This window comes from Rattus norvegicus, chromosome 6 (assembly GCF_021556685.1).
Source record: "Rattus norvegicus strain SHRSP/BbbUtx chromosome 6, alternate assembly SHRSP_T2T, whole genome shotgun sequence".
Lineage (NCBI taxonomy): Eukaryota > Metazoa > Chordata > Mammalia > Rodentia > Muridae > Rattus > Rattus norvegicus.
In genome coordinates, this window is record NC_141539.1 from 119837705 (window position 1) to 119864195 (window position 26491).

The 26491-nt window shown below is 37.1% G+C and overlaps 1 long non-coding RNA gene and 1 pseudogene across 2 annotated transcripts in view; one reads left to right on the forward strand and one right to left on the reverse strand.

Moving 5' to 3' along the window:
* Window positions 1–18172: 18172 nt before the first annotated feature.
* On the reverse strand, window positions 18173–20081 carry Phb1-ps13 (prohibitin 1, pseudogene 13; annotated as a pseudogene). The gene has a single exon (XR_015622527.1). The product of XR_015622527.1 is annotated as a prohibitin 1, pseudogene 13, transcript variant X2 (transcript).
* Window positions 20082–23153: 3072 nt separating this feature from the next.
* Window positions 23154–26491, forward strand: part of LOC134479459 (uncharacterized) — a 94070-nt gene continuing 90732 nt past the window's right edge. Inside the window, exon 1 of the long non-coding RNA XR_015622528.1 lies at window positions 23154–23258. This is a non-coding gene — a long non-coding RNA (uncharacterized LOC134479459). The remainder of the gene's footprint in view (window positions 23259–26491) is intronic.

Here is a 26491-nt window from a genome sequence, read left to right on the forward strand (position 1 = left end):
CCTGGACTATGACCTCATAGGTAGTAATGAATAGCCTAGTAAGAGCACCAGTGGAAGGGGAAGCCCTGGGTCCTGCCAAGACTGAACCCCCAGTGAACGTGATTGTTGTGGGGAGGGTGGTAATTGGGGGGAGGATGGGGAAGGGAACACCAATAGAGAAGGGGAGGGGGAGAGGTTAGGGAGATGTTGGCCTGGAAACCAACCGGGAAGGGGAATAACAATCAAAATGTAAATAAGAAATACTCAAGTTAATAAAGATGGGAAAAAAAGAAAGAAAAAAATAATTAACTTATTTTTTTATGTGTGTGTGTGAGAGAATATGTGCACAATAGTTTAAGTGCCAATGGAAGCTGGGGGGCATCAAATCTCCTGTAACTAGAGATAGAGGGAGTTTTGAGTCACTTGACATGGTGCCAGTAACCAAACTCAGATTCTCTGCAAGAGTACTCACTCATTATTATTGATCCAAATCTATTGATATGTATACTGAGCCAAATATTACATCATCATCATCATTGTTATTGTTATTAGTATTGTTGTTATTATTTAATCATGTATATAAATGTAAGTTTTATTTAAGCAACCAATCAGATAATCAATGATTGTACTTTGGTTGAAGGAAGTTAGAACACTTAAGAGCTCTATCTGCTGGTTGCCCATTGTTCTCTGTCATTACCCTGATGGTAGCATCTTTCTCAACACTGAACAGCATGGATGGATTAAGGGCAGCATATAGTCTAGTGTCATGCCAGATAGGATTTCATTTGATTAAGGTAATAGAGAAGGATCTCAAAGACCTTTTGGAATTTAGCTATAGACTACAGTACAGGGGATGTTCCCAAATTCCATATCAGGACATCATTATGGTTTACTCTATATACAATTGAAAAAAATCAAAATCACTGCAGAGAAACAGGCACTTGAATCGAGTAATGACAACTGAGAGATAAGGTAGTTGAGATTTTGGAATATTAGAATGTGATATTATTGCTGTAAAAGAGGTATTAGCTAAAATTACTAACTCAGAAGGAGAGTGATAAATTATCACAGTCACCAGGCACAGGCCACATAAACAAGTTAATTCTTGGTGAAAAACTGCCAATGTTCGTTCTTCACTTACAGCAATTATCTGCATTTTCATTACTGTAAAAGATGTGGCTAGGGTGGTTGAACTATGGGAAAAATAATAGCTTAGTCAAGATTTCCTTTTCTCTTCCAAAAGAAAAAGAACTATATAGTCTACTTAAAATATTAAGAATATACAATAAAAAAGACTCTTACATTTCTAAATATCAAATAATACATTATCAAGCCTGTTGGCATAGCATCTTAGTGATGTCTGTTGATTTCTGAAAGTTCTGAAAAGCAGATATGCTATCACTAAGATGCTATGCCAACAGACATTTTGTATTGCATAGCTTTGGATACATTGGTAGAGGAGACAACTCCCTGAAGAGAACACTAGTGGCCCAGCTCTAAGATCATCAATTACATAAAAGGAACATCATGAAACTGAAAAGCTTCTGAAAGGCAAAAGACACCCTCAATAAGAAAAAAAAAAAGGAAGCCTACAGAATTGGCAGAGATCCTCACCAATGTTACATCTGACAGAGTGGTAATATGTAAAATATATGAAGAACTCAAGTAGCTAGATAGAAACAAACCAAGTAACTGAATTTAAACATAGAATACATGGCTAAGAAGGTAATTCTCAACAGAGAGATTTCTACTAGCTGAGAAACACTTAAAGAAACGCTCAATAACTGTAGCCATCAGGGAAGTACAAGTGAAAATAACCGTAATATTTCATCTTACTCCCATCAGAATAGCTAAGATCAAGAACTCCAGTGACAGCCCATGCTGATGAGGATCCGGAACGAAGGGAACACTCCTCCATTGCTGGTGGCAGTACACACTTGTACAGCCATTATGGAAATCCATTTGAGGGTTTCTCGGAAAATTGAGAGTAGTTCTACCTCAAGATCGAGCTATATCACTCTTGGACATATACCCCCAAAAATTCTCTGCCATAACACCAGGACAAGTGTTCAACTATGTCCACAGCACCTTTCTTTGTAATAACCAGAAACTGGAAACAACCCAGGTTTCTCTACAGAAGAATGGATGAAGAGAAATGAGGTTCATTTGCATATTGGAATACTACTCAGTTACTAAAAAAAGACATCATGAAATTTGCAGGCAAACTAATAGAACTAGAAAAAGTCATCCTAGATGATGCATCCCAACCCCCCCCCCAAATAAAACCATGTACCATATATATTCATAAGTGGGTTTTAACCTTAAAGTACCGGATATCCATGATACAATCCACAGACCCAAAGAAACTAAATAACAGTGAAGGCCCAGGGGAGGAGGATGCTTGAATCTCATTCAGGAGAAACAAAGTATACATCAGGAGTGGGGGAAGATAGGAATTGTGTGGGACAGGGGATGGACTGGGAAGAGAAGGGGAAGTGGGGAGCAGATGTAGTGAAATCCTGGAATAGATAGCCTGAAGAGTGTAGGGAAATTAGCAGCAAGTGTTGGGAGGGGGAGCATATCTAGGACGGGCTAGAGATTTGGGATGACTGAGACTCTTAGCAATGAGAGCTATGGAGCTTGAAGGGACTACCACCTATAGCTAGGCAGGACTCCCGGTGGAGAGATAAGGACACTAAACACCCACAAAAGCTTAGACCCAAAGTATGTCTCCTTCCTACAAGATGTGCAGAAACAAAGATACAGGAGAGACTGAAGGCATGGTCAACTAATGACTGGCCCGAGTTGAGACCCATCCCAAGGGCAAGAAACAACCCCTGACATTATTGATACTCTGCTGTGGTTGCAGACAGGAGCCTAGTGTGAGTAACTGTCCTTTGAGAGGCTACACGCATCAGCTGATGGAGAAGTGGGAAAGGGAGCAGTCAATGGAAGGCTATGTGAGGCGGGTACTGGGATATAAGTGAGTTGTGACTGAATGTAAAGTGAATAAATAAATAATGTTAAAATATTTGTTTCATAACAATATTTTGAGGTAATATATCTCTAGTTTTAGATATTAAAAAGAACTTGGCATATATTAGTCAAACCCAAAATGGTGTTTCTGGCTATTACCCAATTGTTGCCATAAAAAGAGACAATACAAAAAGCTGAAAGGGGCAAAATATTTTGCACAGAGTTTTATTTTTAACCAACTGATTTTGAAAATTAAAAAGACACATATTAAATTATTTTAATTTAAATGTTATATATTTGGATTTTTGAACATTTTGTATAAAGTTTTCTATCAAAGTCATCTGTATTTGCATTGTAAAAATGTTATGTAACCTGGATTTCTAATTTCATGCTGAATGTTTATAATATTCATGCAATAAATGACCGAATTAAAATACTCTACCTTATTTATTCTATTTAAAGCTTATTTATAGGGGAGATTTATTGTCAGTTAAATATTTAAATATTTAAAAATAAAGAGTATGTGTTTATTCTAATAAGGTATTAAAATATTAACATGTGTATTTAAACAAGTTTGAAAGTGGAATGGATATTTATCAAAATACCTTAAAATTATTACTAGAATTTGCTAGACTGACTAATAAACATTTTTTTAAAGAAGCAGGCCCTGAATTGTGTAACATCTTCGGAATTCAAAATTCACAATGACATTAGGGAAGGGGAGTAAATTCAGTAGACATTGGAACTCTTCCCTCAGTTCCTAGGAGATATGGAGATCCGTAGTTATATTAAAAAGCAAGCACAATGAAAACATTTAGAAACAAAGCATTCTTTAGTGATTACAGACATTGCAGGACAAATAAAGTAAGAAGAAAGCTTAAGAGTTCTCTTCCAATTCCACCTGCTCACTGACTTCCAGAGTGTCTTGTTTTTGAACCTGTAGAGAGTAGAATGATGAAGGGATACACAGATTGTAGTCTTTAGAAAATATTATATGTCTTATTAGGTCTTATCCTTTATATAACATGCCATTGTCTCTAGCTCACGGTTATCATGCCATCTCAAAATCCATGTGATTAAAATTTTCCACATCTAATTCAAGTTCAGTCTTCTCTGAACTTTATTGGAAATAAATGACATTCACGATTCAATGGAAGTGTGGGCCATATGGTTAGCATCTCATTATAACATCTCATTATTTCAATCCCAGTTGAGTCTGCTTCAGAATCAGGGAGTAGTGTCTTCTAGCTTTTATTGTAACCATCCATTATTTCCAGGTTAGTCAAGGAAAGAGTAGCTTTTGGGGGACACAAATATCTGATCTCTTATAATAACAAGCAGGTTAATAAAAGATACATGGAGCTGATCTTACTCAGTTCAGTATCTGTAAAGTACACATGGCTTACTAACCTACTTTGATAATCAGTTTTTAAAGCCCCCCCCCCCTTTACTAAGTTGTCTGAATCTCTCTGGAGATAATATTCAGCCACTATCGAGGAAACTATCCTCTCTTGTGAGAACCACATAAAGGCAAAGTTGAGGTTTATTTATTGATCGTTTCCAAAATGAAACATTCCTGACCAGTTGACATCTCAGTAGGTTGAGTTGAGCAAACTGTATCAAGAGAGAAGTGTTTGCTGACAGTTTGACAAAAGCGTATGTTGCTTTTCCTTTGCCAGAGAAGTGGTTAAACATTGCAGCCCCACTCTCAATGAGACCTTTGGGTATTACAGGGATCTCCATTCACAGATTTCATTGTGATGAATGGGGTCTTAGCAGATGTCTTGCAGGGAAGGTTAGGGAAGAATAGATTCCTCAGTATGTCTGCCCTCCTCTGCCTGCATTGAGTGAGGCAGATTATTAGGGAAAAAATGATCTGGGAAGTTTAATAAATCCCATGTGCCTTAACAGTTAAGAAAAATCATTCAAAACATTAAGTAAAAAGTAAAACGTGAATTTAAAATTTAAAAACAATCTATGTATGTATGTGTGTGTATACATGTATGTCATATCTGTAAGGAAGTTCAGGAATTTAAAATTAGCAAAGTATTATGTTCCCAAGTTTGAAATTCCATATGAATGGATAGATGTCGGCACAGGATCCAACGTAAACTGCTCACTCTATGGATATGAAACAATAGAGAGTTGTGCTGATTGAACATCAAGACAAGTGAATCAAAACAGATTCAAAGGATTTTACTCTTAACTCATGATGAAGAATTATATAGCAGGATATCTGTACCTGGAAATATCTCCACATACTGAGTAAACATGCATAGAATAAATGACACCTATGTTGCCATGTCTAAATGCAAAGCTTATCCAGGAACTTGAGAAGGCAGCTGAAAATTTTAAAGGCAAGAATAAATTATTATGTTAACTTATCTTCTTTAACATGATAATTAAAAGAGGATTGGTCTATACACTTTCATTTCCTTTTTATTCCATCACCTCCATATTTTCTTGAACCATGTTTATATCATAATTCAAATAAAATCATTTTCAATAATTTTTTTATTATCTACTACTTAATACACTGAAAATAAAATAATTACACATACACATACAAGAATTGCATAAGGAATGAATACAGGGAAAATTACAAAGGAAATACTATTAATTTGGTGAAGCATAATAGCACATGATACTATATGGCATCTTGTAAATAGTTAATAACACTGCTCTGCTGTTGCTAGGCAACCAAAACTTTGAAAAGAAACATGAAAAACCAATATATTGGAAATAAGTACAAGTTTTAGAAACTAGGCCCTAAAACAATTTATTTAATTCCGTTTATTTTGTTGATAGATTCTTCCCATAATTAAAGCATTTCATTGATAAAGCATGTAGTTCTATAATTATCAGGGCAAATATTTTCAGATCTTTCTGAGAGATAACTCATGAAGTCGGTTCAGTGGTTATTTAATTCCTAACAAATGCTTAATACTTAATTTCAACTACTTAAATGGCATGCATTTTTTTACTCTAGAAAAATCAACTCATAAGATCAATTTTAAAGATATCAACTACCATTTATTTATAAAACATAATAACATCTAGAGTTTAAAATAATGAAGTGGTTATCCCTATGGCTGAGTAGAAACAAGTTATAAAAATTTTAGGAGCCTTATCATTTGTCTTAGTTCGGGTTTTACTGCTGTGATCAGGCACCATGAGCAAGGCAACTCTTATAAGGACAACATTTAATTGGTGGCTGCATTACAGATTCAGAGGTTCCGTCCATTATCATCAAAGCAGGAAGCATGGCAACATTCAGGCAGGCATAGTGCAGGCTGAAAATTCTACATCTTTATCTGAAGTCTACTAGTGGAAGACTCACTTCCAGGTAGCCTTGACTAGGGTCTTATAGTCCATGCCCACTGTGACACAACTACTCAAATAAGGTCACAACTCCTAATAGAGCGACTCCCCGTCCCGAGCATATACAGACCATCACATCATCTATCACAGTATGGGCTGCATCAGAATGCACCCTAATCAACAAGAGAGATTGAAAGAGCAGACTGGTGGGTTCTAAATTCTATAGGTCCTAACAAGACTTTTAAAGAAGAAACTTGTCTAGAAACCATATTTTTAATAATTTAATCCTCCGATAAAAACCAAGAAGCTAGTGAAAGGCCAATTATGAAAGGATGAGAGAAGTTAACAGTAAGAGAAGATCATGATGGTGAAAATATGAAGACCATCAATGACAAAGAAAATGAAATTTTATTATGTACATAAAAAGTAAATTTCTTCTATTCTTATATCCCTTTTGGTCATAGCTTTAATCACATCAATAGAAACCCTAGCTAAGACATTTGCCAATAAAAATCAGCAAAAATGGCTTGGTTAACTTTTTTGTACTTGTTCAGAAACCTAACGAAGAAGGTTGGGGAGACGGTTTAGTGTGGAATCAATCAATCAAACAAACAAACAAACAAAAACACTTTACATACATCTTTACAATCATAATTGACATTCCCTGAAATCCCACATAAAAATCTAGAGGTGATACAAAACCTCTAAACTTGTAGGAGTAGCAACCAGTGCTTGGTTTAACTTGAGGCCTGGGCTATGAAAGGGAACCCATATCCTACACTACCTGAATGGCCAGAAACCAGAGACTAGACAACCCAGAGGCCAAGGATAGAACCAAATACAACTGGCAACAAAAAGACAAAAAAAAAAAAAAAAGAAAGGAAAGGAAAGAAATCAACAAACCAATTCCTAATGATATTCTGCTATACTCATAGTTGTCTAGTTTTCAACAGAGGCTTCTTCCATTAGCATATGGTAGTGGCTGCAGAGACCAACAGCCACACATGTGAAGAGACAGTCTAGCTGGAGGTCTCAATTGGATCAACAGGGGAATTCCTTTGGAGAGGTGGGTGGAAAAATTGTAGGAATCAGAGGAAATGGATGACATCAGGAGAATATGGCCCATCAAATCAAATAAATAGACCTCACATGGGCTCCCAGAGACTAAAGAGCAAGCACGGGGGCCTAGGAGGATCTGCACCAAGTCATTTGAATATATTATGTCTATTATGAATATATTATTTAGCTTGGTGTTTTTGCAGGACTCCTAACAATGGGAGTGGATGTTTCTATGCATCTTTTACGTGTCCTTGGAACTATTTCTTCCTACTGTGTTGCTTTGTCTAGCCTAGTTAGAAGAACATACATCCTGTGTTATTGTATCGTTCTTTGTATTGTTTGGATGTCATTTCCTGGAGGCTTGCTTTTTTTCTAAAGAGCAAACAGAAGGGGAATATATATGGTGAAGAGGAGAGTTGCGAGGTGAGCTAGGAAGAAAGGAGGGAAGGGAAACTGTGGGTGGAATATATTGTATAAGCAAAGACTTTATGTTCAATAATAAATGCAAAGGACCAGCCTCTGCTTAGAGAGGGGTTCTGAGGAATGGATATACACTACTTGAAATAAAATTGTAAGTTAGAAGCTGATAAACTTATTCTCCTCAAAACAGCTTTCAGATTGCTTTCTTCGTGTTCGGTTCAAAAACAGCTTCCTTTTGCTATGGATAAAGCTCATCCCTTGTAGATCAAAGGCCTAGTCTTTTATTTGTATAGGAATTCAGTGGTAACCATAGGTTCCCTTTTGATTATCCAATGAATCAGCATCCCATGAGTAGCCCTTGGTTCTTAGAAGAGGAGAGCAAGCATGGTTTTTATTCTTATATTATAAAAGAATTCAGAGATCTGCCTACCTTTCTTTTTTTTTTTCCGGAGCTGGGGACTGAACCCAGGGCCTTGCGCTTGCTAGGCAAGCGCTCTACCACTGAGCTAAATCCCCAACCCCTCTGCCTACCTTTCTTAAGCCTAGACAATAAGCTAGCTTGGTGGGACATCCCCCAACCAAAACTACTATTTCTACTCTGCCTGGGCCCTGAACTAAACTTCCTCTGTACCATGATGACCTTGAATTCAGGAATTTGCCTGCTTTTGTAAGCATAAACAACAAATTTAGCTAGATGGGATCTTGCCCTTCAATCACCACTCCCTAAATCTCCTGATCACCTTTTTTAGTATCTTTCTGTCAGTTGGCTCATAGTGCAGCTGCCTCTGTTCTTTCAGTTCTATGAAGGTCCTTATACAGTTCATATTTCATTCTTATATTTTGAATTATTGAATAAGTACTATATTTGAACTCATGTTTTCAGAGTTCATTCCCACAGCCTTAATGACGGTCTTGAAGGTCTCAGCATTTGCCATTTTGCTAAGACCTAGATGCATTCTTGCCTCTTGAACCCCTGCTGCTTTTAATTATCATGGAGTCATTATAAGCTTTGCAAAGAGAGTATTTCCCAAAGGTAAAATAATAAATAAATTATATATACATATGCATATATGCATAGATACATAGAATATATGTACATATGTGTAAATATATGCATATGTATATATGCATATGTACATGTATACACATGTATGTATGTTACATATGTAATGTATGTGCATATATGTACATATGTTCATATGTACAGACTCACAGGGTTGGGCTTTTCTTATTCTAGCATATACAGATTTCCTGGAATTGCCAACAGTGCTGACTTAGCCATCATTGCTTTTTCGTGACCTGGAAGATTACAGCAAGCATCATGCCACAGCTATAGTTCCAGCCACAAATCTCAACAAATATATTTTGATTGAAATCAAAGTGACTGTATCTTCTTCAGTATTGACCAAACACATTGGCTATAAATCACAATACACAATCTATAGGAGGCAAAATATATATACTCACCAGAAGAAGTTATTGGCATCATTCGTGACTTAATGTATTTTCAGACCATGTTTGTGAACCATCAAGGACTGTCTCTGCCTTTGTGCTTGCTTTGTGCTGAATGTAAGCCTATCACAAATAGTAGAGTGATTTTCTTGGAACTCTGGTAAATCCAATTTTCACAACCACATTCTTGTTCATGAAGAGGAGACTAAGTACAAGAAAATGTAAAATCTCCTCAAGATTGTGATACACTTTTGTATACACTCACTTTATTTAAATCAGATCTCTTCCACTGCTTTCTCCCACCCCCCATTATTTTGGCAGCTCGTTCATTTATCCATTGTGCATACTGACTGGTGTGTAGTTCAGGGACTAATTCTTAGTCTTTTGAAAATCTACCTTCAATGGATAGCTTTGAACAGAATCATAAATATTTCCTATTTGCTAATAGCAAAGTTTGTGATGACAAACTTGTAAACAAAATTAGATTCACAGAGTTCACTAACCATTTCACTTGATCTTTAACAATTTTAATTGAAACATTAGATAAAAAAAATCAAGAAGAAGAGGTGGTGTACAGGGTGAGAATGGAAAAGCCCAGATAATGAAGATATTTACTTAATTTTATTTTACAGAATATGTCCTTGACTGCCTTTAATATACTCCACAAACTCTTATAACCTCACAAGAGAAACTGCATGTATTTAGTCAAATAATAATAAAAATGAGAGCTTAATATTTTTATTTGCATCATAAAATCCATTTTAAAATGTCCCTATATTTCCCATTCAACTATTCATTTAAAAAGATTTGGCAAATTATCATTTCATGTGTCACACTGTGGTGGCTGGCTGTATGGTTTCCCTTTATTTTCACTGGTTGGAATGGGTATTTGATAGAAGCAGAGGTTTCGCAGCCACAGTTAGTTAATGGGACTGAATTGTGTTTTAAGAGACCAGAATTTTCATCATGGAATCTTTTTAGGGAGGCTGCATAGAGCCATTCTTACTCTAAATCTCCCACTGATTTTCAATGCAAATACTGCCAGCCTTGCTCATAGCCACAGGATTTAGTTACACACTTGACTGAAAACCATGTCAATGCTAAAATAGAGGATAAACCAGCATGCAAATCTCCAGGGCTTTGGCAAGTTATAATTTAGACACAATATTAGCAAAACAAGATAGCAATTATGCAAGGAGCCAGCCAAAAGGTTATTTTTAATTTAAAAATTTTGCTTCTTCACAGCTGAGAAAAATGAAGCCTTCCCTATTCTTTACTGTACATGCTGACCAGTAAAATCTCAAAGCCATATGGTTCATTATCACATATTACAATGTGAGTCATGCATACACACATTTACCCAACGTGCTCTCAAAAGAATAAAGAAACTTTTGATGAGGTCAATCTGATATGTTTTGGACAATATTCATTACTGATATATCAGAAACCAACACATAAATGTTATCCACTAAAAGAGATTTTCAACCTGTGGGTCATGACACCATGGGGAACTGAATGGCCCTTTTGCAGGGGTCACTTAAAGCTATCAGAACACACAGACACTGATTACTCATAACAGTGGCAAAATTATAGTTATGAAGTAGCAAGAAAAAGAAAATTTAGGGTGGAGAGTCACTGTACCATGCGGAATTGAATTAAAAATTTTCAGATTTAGGAAGACTGAGAACCACTGCACTAAAACTTGTCTACTTGAGTGCACTCTACTCTGCATTTCCCTTAACTATGAAATATTGATCTCCAGTTTTGCAGTTTCTTTAAGCACCATATTTTGTGGTTTCTCTAAAAAACAAACAAAAATTTAGCTGAGATGGGTAGAAGGATGCCACCTTCTATCACTATCAAGGCTGAATTTTGTATTAGGAGAAACTAAGGCAAATTTAGCTTTACCTGAAGCTATTAATTCAAGAAGAAACAATGTCTTCCTATACTATAATGTCTCAGGAGCCACTTGCATATCATAATCCTGAGTCACGTCAAAGTAAGACAAAATCTCTTTATAGTATCTTTTAGAATCAAAGAATCACACATAATTTTTTAAAGAGATAGCATGATGATGTGACCACATTAGGAATGGCAATAAATAATTGTTCTCTCATTTTTCATTGCTGTGATCAAATTATCTCACTAAAAGCAACTTAGAGATAGAGAGGTTCGTTGTAGGCACAACGTTTATGTGCTGTGTAAAGGTTTTCCTTGTGTTATTCAAATGCTGATTTGTTTAACTACACATCTTGTTTTAATCCAGTGCAGTATTGTAGTGATTATATCAAGAATCTCTTATCTTAAATTAGTGTAAACAGTATTTATCATTTATTCTTTGCCTTGTCAATATGTGCTGATAGCCCAAAGGTTGGGCAGAAGAGAAAATACAGTGGGGTTTCTGCCACCTAGGAGAGAGAGAGGGGAAGAGAGTTTCCGATTTAGGTGGAGGAGTGGGTCAGAGAAGACAGCATGAGAAAAACAAATGAAACAAATAAACAAACAAGAACCATCTGAAACCCAAAGATCCAGATTAATAATTGTATGCAGCTATCATAGATCATGGCTGGGAGATTGCTAGCTTAGCATAAGAGTTATTATCCATCATTTAACTGCCCAGTATTGAGGTACAGCTTGAAATATAACTTGCTTTCTCTGTGTGGTTATACTGGTCTAGCAAAGGTAAAGAAATACAATCACCAGATTAAATCACTGGTTACCTTTATATTAAAAATAACTAATTTTACATTTTTACATTTCATTTTAGCTTACTATTCCAGCTCAATTTACTACTCCCAGTCAAGAGTCATCATCAATGGAAGTTAAGGCAGTTACTTGGATGCAGGCCTGTTTTGTTCCATTTCCTCTCATCAAAGTACTGATTTTGTAGCCAAAGAAGTGGAGCAGAAATTATGAAGGATTTTAGTTTCTGGCTTACTAGATAAACTATCTATAGAAAGTCTCTAGAAAGAATTTGTGTCTTTTTGAATTTACCTAAATAATCTTCATAACTTCAGTTACAGCTACATTTGGGTTGGTTTCTCCTAATCTATCTCCTACTGATTAGGACTACCTGCCTAGGGAATGGTACTGCCAACTGTTGTCTGGGCCTTTCTACAGTGATTAATCAAGACATTCACATAAGCCAAGCTGACCTAGGCAATTCAACATGGAAGGAAAGGCATGGGAGAAGGCAGTTCCATGACTGGGGACCTCAGGAGGCTGAGATATCACCTCTTCATGTAGAATTTAAATGGAAGGCAGAGGCCAACCGGACAGAGGCTTGTCCTCGAAGAACCTGCTTCTCCTGCTATCTCCACTTCCCAAAATTTCTACAGTCTATTGAACGATGCCAGGCACTGTATAATAAAACAATAAAACATATGTAGGAGACATTTCACTTTGAAATTATAGCAGTATGGCATGCATTCATGGTATTAGTCATATATTACATAATATATTCAGTTCAACTTCAAGTGTCTCAGTATTATTTACTGTGCTTTAAAATCAATAAAATTTTAATATCATTAACATTCAAGAGACACAAGTGTCTTGTCTGAACACATACAAAAAAGTTAACTAACGCTCATGTTTAACATACAGAAAACAAAACAACAGCAAAAAGCATTTCCAAGGAAGAAAAAAATTAAAAGAAAAGGAAAGAAAAGGAAAGAAATGAGGGCCGGAGAGATGGCTCAGTGCTGAACAACACATACTGTTTTTGTAGAGAACCCAAGCTCAGTTCTCAGCATCTACTTTAGAAACTGAGCACTGCAATCATGGCTATCTCCACTTCAAAGACAATGGAAGCTTTTTTTGTGGTCTCTGCAGCCCTCTGCATTCACATGCACATCCCACAGAGAGACATATCTACTTGCATAAATACCACACTTTTAAAACTGTTAACAGAATTAAGAATAAAAACAGAAGTTAAGGATCCAACCTAAACCAAAATCCACTAAAGCAAATACCAAAGTTTGCTTCTACATACCAGGTAGATGGGGTTATTATCTTTATCTTGGTTCAATATACTTTGGTTTGGTGGTTGGAATATGCTTGGCCTAGGGAGGGACTCTACTAAGAGGTGTGGCCTTCTTGGAGGAAGTGTGTCACTTTGGTGGTAGACTTTGAGAACCTCCTTCTGGCCACATGGAAGTCAATCTTTTCCTGCCTGCTTTTGGGTCAAGATGTAGACCTTTCATCTCCTTCAGCCCTCCATTTGACTGGACACTGCCCTATTCCTGTTGAGAATAATGGACTAAACCTTAGAACGTGTTGACACTGTTCCTCCAACAAGGCCACACCTCTTAAAAATGCCACTTCTCATGGGAAAAGCGTATTCAAACCACCACACATAGCAAATAGCCACATATTCCCTGGGCTCAACAGTTTCCTTAAACCTTTGTGTAAACCATTATCTCCTCACACTTGGTTCTTGTATATTTGAAAAAAAGTACTGTCTTAGGGTTTTATTGCTATGAATAGACACTATGACCAAGACAATTCTTATAACAAAGAAAATTTTAATTGAGGGTGCCTTACAATTTCAGAGGTCTAGTCAATTATCACCATGGCAGGAAACATGGCAGCCTTCAGGCAGATGATGCTGGAGAAGAAGCTGAGCTTTCTACATCTTGATCTGAAGGAAGCTAGCTAGAAGGAGATTCTCCCCAATGGGCATGCAGGAAAATGATCTCATCTGCACTAGGCAGAGCCTAGGCATAGGAAGCGACATTAAAGATCACCTGTTCAATGACGCTTTTCCTCAACAATGTCACAATTCTTAATATGCCACTTCCCATGAGCCAAGCACATTCAAACCACCACACATACCATATTGCCTGTCTGGGATTAACTTGGTTCTGGTCTTCCATAGCTTTAGTGTATCTGCTTCTAGTTATAGCAGGGAATATATTTTCCTAGGTAATTAGTTTATAACAGGAAAGCCCTATATTGATATATTCCAAGATTAGCAATTTTTCTTTCAGATATATTTTTATTTTTCCAACAGAAGCCCCAGATAGGTAGAATCTTACTTTTAGAGTACATTTTCCATTATATTGGTCCAAAATATGTTGTTTCTCTTATTAATAGCAGTGGCATTAAAGATTATAGACCCCTTGTCTACATCTGACTTGTCTGCCATTTTAGCCAAGTTCATGCTCAGAATCTTTGTCTTATGAAACAATAAATTTGCCCTACTTTTTCTCCTTTCCTCCCTATAAATTTCACTAAGCGCTGAGGGCAGTGACCATGCCACAGCCTGCCTGTTATTCTGTCTTCAAATTTATTCTATCCCATTAATTACATTAACACTCTTAACGAAGAGTGTTAATCCATACTCAAATTGTCAGGTCACCTGTCAAACACAGTCAGAAGCTTTGCTGTACTGTAAATGAAATTGTCTCCAGTTCCTGATAGAGGCCTCCTTCCTATCTGATATCTCTTTAGCACAGGTTTTGCCATTTTCATTTCTGTTGACATTCTGTTCTTCTAGATTATTAACCAAATATCTCATTAGGTTATGCTTGCAGTGTTTTAAAACATGCCTAGCATATAGTGATCTTTATACCTGCAAAAGTGTTCCAGGGATTTATAACTAATGTGGTCAGGTTTACTATAAAAAATCCTATTTCCTAGTATTGATTTTCTGCACTAACTTCTTTTCTTATTGTTTTCATTCAATGATACACACCAAAGCAGCATATGGGAAGATGGACTTATGGATTGAAGAAATATCATTAATTATTGTGGCTAAGGTATGATAGCTTATGGCATGATGTCAGTGACAGCATGCAGAGCTGAGATTCCTCAACTAATTTCTCATGGAACAGGAAGCGGGTTGGGATTACTAACCCAAGGCCCACTCAACCAGAGATCAACTTCCTTCGGGTAAGACTCCAACCTCTCAAAATTTCCATAACCCACAAAAACAGTGCTACTAGCTGGAGACTAAATTTTCAAACAATGAATTGTGTGTGAGAAACTTTTGTAGCCATATAACCATATCATCAAAATAAAGTGTAATTCACCAGGATATCAAAGCATCTATGCTATTATCTTTAAAGTTTAGACTTAGCTCTGTTCGGAGAGACACCTTTTCATTTCTCTTCCAGTTCATATCAGTTTTAACAACTTAGGAGTTAACCATTGTTTACTTCTAGGCTGTTAGATCCCTGTAGGATTACACATGTTCTTTTTCTTCCTCAGCATCCAACCCTGGACTGCCAAACAACTCTGTGTCCTGCATTAACTCAGCAGGCATAAATCCCTCCATCCCTTCCTCAGCAGGATCTCTCACAAAGGCTATTTAGCCTAGGAGGAAAAATGCATCTCTTCACAAGTGCAGACAGTAACTGGAGCATGTACTTCAGCTCATGGGATTTGGAAAGGTCAAGCTCGCTGTCTGGACATGCTATATTATAGTAATTACTTCCCCTGGTTTCTCCTCCTTAAATACTGTTCATGGGTTCCACTGAGTCTTGACCTGATCTCCAAAGACTGCTAGTTCCTGAGTTACTATAGCAAGAGGAAAAGTGCAGCCACTTGACAAAGCCATAAATAGGAACCCAGTGGGATAAAAACTCCACAATAGGAAATAGTAAAAGTAAAATAAATGAATAATAAGAAGAATAAGAATCACAAAACCTTTTCTTGTCCTCCGAGTCTAACCACTTAGGTCAATGCTGTATTAAAACCATGTCAAGATCATGTGACTACTTAACACAGTATTTCAAAGTAAACCACATAGATAATATTGTTGACTCACTTTTCCATGTTCTCTAGGTAAGAAAACTTACTTTTGAGGACATATTTGACCCACGATTTCCTCCTGTTGAAATGGTTCCTTGGGATGCGTAAACATATATAAACATATGCTTTGTTTATTTGCTTTTCCTTTGAAAAATTCTGATTTCTTTTTGTTAGTTTGCTTGCTTTGAACCAGGGTCTTCCTCTGGCTGTAACTTCATCATCCTTCTGCACCAGTCACAAATTCTATTTTTGAAGAGGGCTTTTAGTTCCCATAACCTCGACACCTTTGCACCACACCCTCATAACCATATCATAGTCTTAGAAAATTTAAAATAGTTTTCATGTATCAAAACTTCTTATCATGCACATTTCTTCTCTGCATTTGATTTTTTCTGGGAAAAAAAAGTATCTTTTCCTTGGCGGCTGTCCATATCTTCCTCCCTGACTCTGCTTGGCAGAACTCAGCTGTTCAAAATTCACACTCAAAGATTTCCACAAACTGTTTGTTTGAACTACATTTTAATGTTTGCACATGTACTTCTATTTTTACAACAATTTTCACATGCTATTAGATCTCAAATGTAGAGGCCCTGCCTGTTGGACAGTGCAGTCCCAGAGTTAAATACGATGCCTGAATCACACCAATGCCTTGGGGAAAGTGGTTTCTGAGAAAAGGAATTGTAGCTAGAATCGGTGCCCAGAGGTCACATACTGCTTCCATTCAGAACTGAAAACAGAACAAAGTTAAATGTCACAGCCTCATATATTTCTTGTTTTGGAATTAATTCTGAACTATGTGCAAAATCAACACAAATAGTATGCAGAGTGGAGACACGGAGGCATTACTGAAATTGTATCATTTGCTTACAATAGCCCCTCAAGTGTACACGCACAATTTTCAAACCTTTCAAATCCAATGTCACATTAGTAAAATGTTTTTATTAGCAGGAAAACATCCAGGCTTCACTGAACAATTTGCAAAGGTTACCTTATCAGTCCACGAAGATAGAAAGGCTGAAGGCAGGATGTTTATGCTTCAAATGAACACAGCTAAAGGAAACATGTGTATGGTCATGCGTGTGTGTATATGGTAGATGATGATCTGCTCTCAATATGCTAATGCTTCACCAGTCTCTTTTTTGAAATTACATTTACAGGCAAGACTCATGAGATCTCTCAGACTCTGAACCGCCAACCAGGCAGCATACATGAGCTGGTCTAAGACCCCAGCACCTATACAGCAGAGGACTGCCTGGTCTGGCCTCAGTGGGAGATGTGCCTAACCCTTGGATGATTTGAGGCTCCAGGGAGAGGGTAGGCCTGGCAGGGAGGGAACATACAACAGCATGGAGACAGGGTAGGAGGAATGGAATGAAGGACTGTGGGAGGGGGTCTTTGGGGGAGGGTAATGATTGGACTGAAAAAAAAATAAAAGTAATATAAAAATAGCATAACATCCAAATAAAAGTGACTTTCTGTCACTCTTTGTAGTGTGAGAGACTACATGCTTTGCAGAAACAAAATTTCTTTTTGTTTCTCTGTAAGATATGCATGCCATTTTTCCTACCTCAGTAAGGGCTGTCTATAGACCTTCATGTCTTCGCCTTTGGAAAAATGTAAGAAATACAAAATATGCGCATCATTTTCTCAAATTTCACCATGTGGAGGAATTCTACATTCTGCTTGCTGCTTCAGGCATTTCTTGGTTACATGTAATGAAACTACACACTCCCAACAGTGCAGCAGATATGCAAGTGTAGATATGACCAGCATGGTTTGAGGGGAGCATCAAAGAGCCACTTTCACTGTGTTCCTCACCGTTATTCTTTGAAATACAATCTGAGTTATCCAGCCCATCCAAATGTTTTAATAAAAATGCTCATAATCTTAGTCATAGTCTCCTCAGTTCTTATTTCCAGTTTTCTATCCTTGCTTTCTCTCCTTTTTTCCCCCCTGTGTGAACTATCCTGAATGTTCTCCATTCTCCATATATGGTTTTCTACCCAACCTTGTTGAAACATTAATGTCAAGAACAATAAAATTCTTCCCCTCTGTCCCATTCCTTTTTATCCCTGAAGTACTAGCAGATACCAGTGGATTTCAACACTTTTAGGAGTTAATGACCGAAGACCATCACAAAACACAGATATTTTACATTGCAATTTTTAACAGTAGCCAAATTACTATTAAAAAGTAACAACGAAAATAATTTTACCCCAACATGAGGAATTTTATTAAATGGTTACAGCATTAGGAAGGCGGGAAACTATTGAGATAGACAATGTAATTACATATTGATTATATGTTTTCCTTTATGTTTCACATATGCACAACTTATTTCCCCAAAGATGATCTAGGACTTTTACTAATATCATGCCATAAATTATTTAAATCTTCCGAAGGCTAAACACTGGGTATGAAAAAGGAGCTGCTTCTTTAGGAACTGGGGTTGAATTTATTTTTCCTTGCAGATTCAAGGAGTCTTGCCTCTTTTATGTGGTTTTTAGTGCTTGAGTTCCTTTCTTCTCCCTCTTAAACTCGCAAATGGCAATTCTCTGTTAAGACACAGGGCATGGGGATATTACTACTTACTCGTTTCCAAAAATGGTATATTTGATTTTTATTTTTCTGTCAAGCTTTTGATTTTATGCTGCTTTGACTGTTAACGACAATTCTTTCTAATGTTATGGTTTATTTGGTTTACATGATTAATCCTCAATGCTATAGATGACAGCATTAACTGACCACCTTACTACCACCAAATATCAACTGCCTAATTCACAAGACTCGTTGCTTTCTGCAGTTGAAGAGATATGCAATGGCTGTAGAGTAACTGATGACGATAGACGTAGCAGAGTGCTGGATGAACTGGCTGTGAGTACTGGAGTGCTGTAGCTCTGACCTCTCATGACGACAGTCAGGGGAACTGAGTGGAAAAACAGACTCTCAGTGTCTATATCAAGGACATAGAATGACACCATGATTCCTGTCCTCTGGTGTTGATTTCAGACTCATAGCTTTGAGAATTCTGATAAAGCAAGCTTCTGTTGTTCAAAACTCACTGCTTTGTTTGTTTGTTTGTTTGTTTGTTTGTTTAGAGAGATCTGAAGTGATTTTACGTTTATTTCCTTCACATTAAGACAATCATTAAATTTCACAGTGATTTCTGGGGTTGGGGCAGGAAAAAAGGCGTCATTCCGAGCGATGGAGGCCGTGGCCTGGTTGGCCTTACTGGGGAAGCTGGAGGAGCACGGACTGCCCTGCTGGCAGGTAGGTGATGTTCCGAGAGTGGGAGAGCTGGAAAGCAATGTCCTCAGCAGCTTCCAGCTTTCGCAGCTCGATCAGGCCATCACCGGAGGTGGCCAGTGAGTTGGCGATCAACTCGGCTGCCTTGGAGTCCCCCTCAGCAGAGATGATGGCCGCCTTGTTCTGCTGCTCAGCCTTTTCCACTACAAATCTGGCTCTCTCTGCTTCCTGCTGAGCCACCTATTTGGCTTCCACCGCCTCTGTCAACTCCTTCCCGCACGTCAGATGTGTCAGGGACACGTCATCCAGGATGAGCCCGAATGTTGCTGCTCGCTCTGTGAGGTCATCGCTCACCTGCCTGGAGACCAGCTCTCGCTGGGTAATCAATTCTCCAGCATCGAATCGAGCCACCACCGACTTGAGGATCTCTGTGGTGACAGATGGCAGCACCTGCTCATCATAGTCCTCGCCAATACTGGTGTAGATACCGGGAAGCTGGCTAGCCACTGGCCGGAAGAGGATAACATAGTGATGTTGACATTCTGGAAGTCTTTGCTACCAGTGATGACCGGCACATTCCGTGGTCGAGAGCAGCAGTCAAAGAGGATTGGCTTCTGTACCCAAGGGATGAGAAAGTGAGTCCCTTCCCCTACCACGATGTCCTGCACACCACTGAATTGGTCGAAGATGACAGCTCTGTGTCCGGCATCCACGTTATATAAATCAGAGTTCACCACGTCTCCTGTAACTGCTAATGCCCGGCCGAACTTTCCGATGGACTCAATCACTTTGGCAGCCATGACCCCTTCTGTTGCTTCCACTCTCACCTGTTTCCACTCTGACCTCCACATGAATTCCCCAGTGCTTTATATTTCTTAATGATAGGATCCTAACATATTTCTCCCATTTGTGAAATATAGGAGAACAAAGGATTATTATTCGTAAATGGGTAGTTTGGTTTAAATCTGATAAATATGAGTATTAGCTACTGTACTATTACTATAACCACACAACAACAACAACAACAACAAAACAACAACAATGTTCTCTTCAATTCATGCTTCAAAAGAAATCAGAATAAAACAAAGTGGCCATGGATAATAAGTCCATAGAACCACTGTATTGAACCACTCCCTCTAACTAGGTCCAAACTCTTGAAGTTCCTACAATCTCCAACAACAATGGGGACCAACAATTCAAAGGATAAAGTGCACTGGGGTTACCTACTGAATTTGTAAGAACATTTTACTGTTTTAATACTGTTAAAAATGCTAAGGAGACTAAATGCGGAGACCTATAACAAAATATTCAGTGGAGTAAGAGTACAGGTTGGAGGCTGCTATATGGTTCCTCCCCAAGGAGCTCATAGAACCCCTCAGAAAAGGGGAGGAGGAAATGTGCAAGCCACAGGGTCAAGGATGTTAGGAGAGCATATCTCTAAGAATCAACCAAGCAGGACCCATAGGGACTCATAGAATCTGAAACATCAATTGAGGTCCCTGCATGGCTAAGTGTTAGGGGTCCTCTGTGTATGTTAACAGTTGTTGGCTTGGTATTTTTAGTGGACTCCTGATAGTGGCTGTCAGGGTTTCTCTGACATTTTTCCCTGCTTTTGGGACCCTTTTCCTCCTACTGGGTTGCCTTAACCTGATGTGATATCTGGGCTTGTGCTTTTGGTTTTTTTGGGGAAAAAGGGAGGAGTAGATCTGCAGGGAGAGGGGATTTGGAGTGGCTTCACAGAAAAGAGGGGAGGAAAGGGAAACTGTGGTCAAGATGTATTGTATGAGAGAACAATAAATACAAATAACAGAGAGAGAGAGAGAGAGAGAGAGAGAGAGAGAGAGAGAGAGAGAGAGACTTCTTGTTGCAGGTTATGTTCATATCTTGTGTTAGGTTATTAGTAATTGCATTTTTGAATATATCTAAAGGTGATATTATGGCTGATGAATATTTACATTTTGTGGTTTGTGTGTGTGTGTGCATATATTGTGTGTTCCACCTTTGTCCATCATTGTCATTTTAATATCTGTTTTTGACTTCACTATCTGTATTTAAAAGCAATGCCTCACTATTCGATGGTTGAAATATTACTCTTTATATATTCTTTCAATAGTCCTCTCTGGAAAACACAGTTCTTCTTCTCTCTAAATTTCTCTATCACAAACCCAATGAATCAACCACAAATCTATTTTTTCATTCTTTATCCACTACATTCAGCCCATCTGCACAAAGTATCTTGACTGTCCTAAACTGATATCCTGCATTCATCTTCCTCATTGCTGCCCAACAACTCACATGTCAGTATGCAATAGGTTTCATAACTTATTTCTACCTTCTGTTATTATTTTGACTCCCTTGAGTTTAATCTTCAAGTATTTCTTATAGAACACATTTTTTAAAACAAATCTTGATTCATCCACAATTGTGTGGAAAAAATATTTCATGATAAAAATACATTTAAGCAAGTTCTGTCTATCACTCTATGTCTTCAGAATAAACTGCAAGGAAAACATCATTCTGAAAGGGTAACCAGACCCAACAGGGCACAAAGGATGGACAATCCCAGAACATTTAGTTAAAAAGAGAAACCATACCTCAATAACAAAATAAAAGATATTAATAAAAGCTTTCATTAATGAGTTTCAAAAGTAATGGCTTGAAATTACACAGTAAAAGCACATAGACTAAATATTGGATTACAAAACAGGATCTAACTTTCTGTTGCATCCAACAAAAATACCATACCACCGAGGAAAGGCATATTGTGTGTGTGTGTGTGTGTGTGTGTGTGTGTGTGTGTGTGTGTGTGTGTGTGTGTATTTGGCCCATTTGGGTGACTTAATGATCCTTTCAGAGGAGTCTAATATCAGATATCCTGCATTTAAATATGTATATTATGCCTCACAATAGTTGCAAAATTGCAGTTAGGGGCATCAGTGAATCTAATTCTATGAGTGGGATCACCACTGTTTGACTTCTTGTGCCCATTAAGTTTGACTAGCTTAATTTGTTAAAGATGCTGTCTTTGTTCCAGTGTGTGTTTTTGGATTCTTTAGAAAAATAAGGTGTCCATAGGTGTGCAGATTTACTGTCTGTGTCATTGATGAATGTTCCTGTTTTATGCCAATATGCCTCGTTTTTATTCATTTTGGTATGTAGTGTAATTTGAGGTCATGGGTGCAAATGTTGATATGTGCAGCAGTACTGTAATAGCTCAGGATTGCTTTTATCTTCCTTATGAAGCTGAGAATTGTCCTTTTAAGATCTTTAAAGAACAGTGTCGGTGTTTTGATGGGGATCACATTGAATCTGTAGATTTTGGTTGACCATTTTTACTATATTAAAACTACTGATTTGTAAACATAGAGGATCTTTTAATCTTATGATATCTTCAATTTCTTTTACAATGTCTTATAGTTTATGTCATACAAGACTTTTATATGCTTTGTTAGCATTACATCAAGAAATTTCATGTGATTTGAGACTATTGTGTAAGGTGGTGTTTCCCAGAAATCTTTTTCAGTCCATTTGCTATATTTGTAGGAAGGCTAATGACCCTGTGAATTAATGTTTATGCAGTTATTATGCTGAAAGTATTTAGGACATGTCGCAGTTTCCTGGTGGCATTTAGTAGAACTCATTTATACTATCATATCATCATCAAGTGAAGATACACTGATATCTACTTTTTGAAAATGTATACCCTTTAACTATTGCAGTAATCTGATTGTTCTAGCTAGGACTTCAAGTACTACAATGATTATGAATGGAGTAGCAAACCTTGTCTTCTTCCTGGTTTCATTTTAATTGTTTTGAGTTTCTCTCCTTTTATGTTGCCATTGGCCATGAGCTTGGTATAAACTGCATTTATTGTGTTCAGTTATGTCTCTCATATTCCTAAGCTCTCTATGACTTTTATTAAGAAAGGTCTTATATTTTTCTCAAAGGGATTTTCTGCATCTAATGAAAATCTATCCTGTAGTTTTTATATTGAACCATTGCTCACTCATTGGGATGAAGTATATGTGATCATGGAAGATGATACTTTTCAGGTACTTTTAGATTCAGTTTGAAAGCATTTTATTGGTAATTTTTGTGTGTATGTTCATAGAAAGGGCTCTGTAATTCTCTTTATTTGTATTAGTATTCAGGGTAACTCTGACCTTATAAATCAAATTGGTATTTTAGCCTTAAATAATTGCTACCAAGTAAATGATAATCAAGGTACAATTTATATGACACAGAGGTTAAATATGGATTAAGTGACTCAATGTTTAAATCTGGGTAAAACATACAATATAAAAATGTAAATCAGTATGGAGATATAAGATAATCACTGTACAAATAACTTAATGATAATAAGTGTATGGTATTGTTTAAATAACCCTAAAACAAATTTAAAATTTCCTAATTTTGTGACGTAATTTTGAGAATATTATGTAAATAAGTTAAAAATTCTATGGGGTTGCAAGCTCCTTCAACTCTTTCAATACTTCCTCTAATTCCCCCCCAAGGGGGTCTTATTCTCAGTTCAGTGATTTGTGGCTAGCATTGACCTCTGTATTGTACGTGCTCTGGATGTGTCTCTCAGGAGAGATCTACACTGACCCAGGGCTCCAACTGCATATGTAGTAGAGAATAGCCTTGTTGGGACACCAGTGGAAGGGAAAGCCCTTGGTCTTGCCAAGGTTGGACCCCCAGTGCAGGGAAATATGGGGGAGGGCAATAAGGGGGATGCATAGGAGGAACAGGGGAGGGGGGAGGGGAGGGAATTGGGGTTTATGGACAGAAAATCAGGAAGGGGAATAACCTTTGAAATATAAGTAAAGAAATATATAATAAAACATTAAAAATGAATTAAAAATAGTTGAAATTTCAATGCTCAAAATACTGAAATATTTTAAAATTTATTTTAGTCAAATTATTTGTATGAATTATGTAAACATAAAATTTATTTAATTATTAATAAATAAACTTTACACTTAAGTGCACTCAAAGGTAAATTAGGATCATATTTTTTTGCTTAGAGAAAGGGAAAAGAGGGAGGAAGTCCATCCAACATATGATAGCAATTGTCCTTTGATCTTATCAAAATACAATGTATGTAAAACTGACTTCAGGGGTAGTTGATATACAAAATTCTATGCCTTCAATTTGTGAATATATTTTGTATGTTTTCAACATGATAGCACTGGAACATTAACTTCCTTGATATATCTTTGATTCTTCACAGACAAATTCCATCCACAAATGGTAGCATTAACAAACATGGACATTAATTTTGATTAATATGGACAAGTTTCAAACAAATTCCTATGGGTTACTGACATGATATAGGCTCATGCCTTGAAATATCTAAAATTCTAATAGCAAAGAAACAAGCTTTTAAAAATATAGCAATTTTCATAAAAGTCTATAATGAAAAATTGTGCAACGTGTAAAATTAGTTTAAAAAAATGAAGACAGATTTTTCCAGGAGAGGTGGGACAACTAGCATAAACAAGTAGAATGTGCATATTTAAGTCTCAAACTAAATAATTTCTATATCATAGGTTTTTTTCATCTTTCTCTGTCCTTCCTGCTTATCCCCTGTCCTCCCCCTCTCTTTCTCTCTTTCTCTCTCTCCGTATCTCTCCCTCCCTTTCTCTTCTCTCTCTCCCTCCCTCCATTTCTCTCCTCTCTCCTCTCTCTCTCTCTCTCTCTCTCTCTCTCTCTCTCTCTCTCTCTCTCTCTCTCTCTCTCTCTCTCTCTCTCCCCTCCCTACCTTTTTCCTTGCCAAATTACAGACTCTAGCTTGATATTATACCTGCCTCCACAGGGTTTCAATAGCAATCCATAGAGTATATCATTCCTTCTCACAAGAAAATTGGGTGGTGTTCTGTTCAGGACGATTTTGCCTATGCTCATGTGTTCAAGGCTCTATCCCACTTTCTCTTCTATTAGTTTAAGTGTATCTTGCTTTATGTAGAGGGCCTTGATCCACTTGGAGTTTGTACAAGGAGATAAGAACGGATCGATTGGCATTCTACTAGGTGCTGACTGACAGTTGAACCAGCATTATTTATTGAAAATGCTATCTTTTTTCCACTTGATGGTTTTAGCTGCTTTGTCAACGATCAAGTGACCATAGGAGTGTGGGTTCATTTCTGAATCTTCAATTTTATTCCATCATCTACTTGCCTGTCTCTGTACCAATACCATCAGGTTTGTTTGTTTTTTTTTTAATCACAATTGCTCTATAATTCAGATTGAGGTCATGAATGATGATACGGGAGTTCTTTTATTGTTGAGAATAGGTTTTGCTATCCTGGGTTTTTTGTTTTTCCAAATAAATTGGCAAATTGCTGTCAATTCTATGAAGAATTGAGTTGGAATTTTGATGGGGAGTGCATTGAATCAATAGATTGCTTAAAGTAAGATGGCCATTTTTACAACATTAATCCTGCCAATCCATGAGCATGGGAGATCTTTCCATCTTCTGAGATCTTCTTCGATTTCTTTCTTCAAAGATTGAAATTCTAGACATTTCACTAGCTTGGTTATAGTCACAGCAAGGTATTTTATATTATTTGTGACTATTGTAAAGGGTGTCATTTCCCTAATATCTTTATCAGTCTTTTTATTCTTTGAGTAAAGGAAGGATGCAGATTTTTTTTAGTTAATTTTATACCACGCACTTCACTGAAGTTGTTTATCAGGTTTTTGAGTTCTATGGTGGAAGTTTGGGGTCACTTAAGTATATTATCATATCATCTGCAAATAATGATATTGTGACTTCTTCCTTTCCAATTTCTATCCCTTTGACCTCTTTTTGTTGTCTAATTGCTCTGTCTAGGATTTCAAGTACTTTATTAAATAGGTAGAGAGAGATTGGCAGTCTTGTCTAGTCTCTGATTTCAGTGGGATTGCTTCTAGTTTCTCTATTTAGTTTGATGTTGGCTACTGGTTTGCTGTATATTGCTTTTACTATGTTTAGGTATGGGCCTTGAGTTCCTGATCTTTTCAGGTCTTTCATCATGAAGGGGTGTTGAATTTTGTCAAATGCTTTCTCAGCATCTAATGAGATGATCCTGTGGTTTTTTTTGTTTGTTTGTTGGTTTGTTTTTTTTTTACCTTTATGTTTGTTTATATAGTGAATTACATTGATGGATTTCCGTATATTGAACTATCCCTTCATCCCTGGGATGAAGCCTACTTGATCATGATGTATGATTGTTTTGATGTGCTCTTGGATTTGGTGGCCGAGGATTTTATTGAGTATTTTGGCATCAATATTCATAAGTTA